The following is a 1215-nucleotide window of genomic DNA, read 5'->3' on the forward strand; positions in this document are numbered from 1 at the left end:
TATATATATATATATATACACATACATACATATATATTGCATGTTACTGTGCACAGAGGCCTAGTTATAAGACATTTTCTTTTATATAATACACTTTTATCAACTGTTATGATGAATGCTTGCTAAATTTGAGTATAGAAAATATACACTTGAATTTAGCAAGCATGAATATATACTTCATGGCAAAAAAACTGCAACACTAACTAGATTGGCTAGCTTAGAAAATCTCATGGAAATGTACCTCTTCAATCAGGTAACATCTACACCCCATAGAAGGCTGCAAGTCTCTCTTTGAGTGGAAGGGGAAACTGGTCAGAAAAGTGTATCCAATTCTCATCTCCAACCTGGTTCTTAAACCCATGCAAGATCTAACAGGGAACACACACTTAAGTATGAGGCATGCATCCATAATCATCTTGAAGGTTTTCCCATCTCACAGCGCTCTAACCTTATAGAACATTTCTCGAAGATCGTCTTTTGGGTTCACCCAGGATGCAACAGCGTCACAGAAAAATATGAAGTCCTATAAAGTGGTAAAGAAAACAAAGAGGATCATTTTCAATTATCAAAGCACTCCGAGAGATATCAGTCAGAATAATGTGCTGTACCTGCACCACACCACCAGGGTTGACCGTGATCATGGTGCAGATTCCTCTGAACGCAGAGTCTTTCTCTTCATTGTCTCTTATATTGCGCAGAGAGGTGCACCTAGTCAAGGGAAGAACCAGTTTTCAAATAACAAGCCTGTGCGGTTAGTGTGCATGTGGATTGACACATACTCAACACAATATCATGACTACCACCTCAGAGCACCTTGGGACAGGTCAATCGAGAAAACCAAATTTTTATCTTCTTTATAAATAAAACATTCTCTTGTTGAAACCAAAAAGTCGTTTTTTTGTTTTACCTGAAGTTTAGTTTCTTGCAATATTTCCTGACAACCCCTTACTAACATCTTTTTTTTTTTTTATTGTTAACATTATTAGTTCTTAATCATATGCATCTACCTCCTTTTGTAATTATGAATGTTTATAAAGATCTTTAGCTGCTTTTTGCAGTAAAACAACCTACCTAGATGTATTCTTTATAAGACAAATACAATGTCCATATAGCACCATGTATTCTGCCAGCTTATAGCGTTAAACTAGTGCAAATTTGGGGGCAAGCATTCTGGGATAGAATCATGCAGCTAAAAGACTCTGCATCTAATGGGGA

The 1215-nt window shown here is 36.5% G+C and overlaps 1 long non-coding RNA gene across 1 annotated transcript; it reads right to left on the reverse strand.

Annotated features, from left to right (window-relative positions):
* Nucleotides 1-247: 247 nt before the first annotated feature.
* On the reverse strand, nt 248-1197 carry LOC107579799 (uncharacterized). The gene is made up of 3 exons (XR_001608533.1): nt 609-1197; nt 449-523; nt 248-368 (listed from the first exon to the last, which is right to left on the reverse strand). It is a non-coding gene; the product is annotated as an uncharacterized lncRNA (long non-coding RNA).
* Nucleotides 1198-1215: the final 18 nt, after the last annotated feature.

This window comes from Sinocyclocheilus grahami, unplaced genomic scaffold (assembly GCF_001515645.1).
Source record: "Sinocyclocheilus grahami isolate Dianchi unplaced genomic scaffold, SAMN03320097.WGS_v1.1 scaffold20302.1, whole genome shotgun sequence".
Lineage (NCBI taxonomy): Eukaryota > Metazoa > Chordata > Actinopteri > Cypriniformes > Cyprinidae > Sinocyclocheilus > Sinocyclocheilus grahami.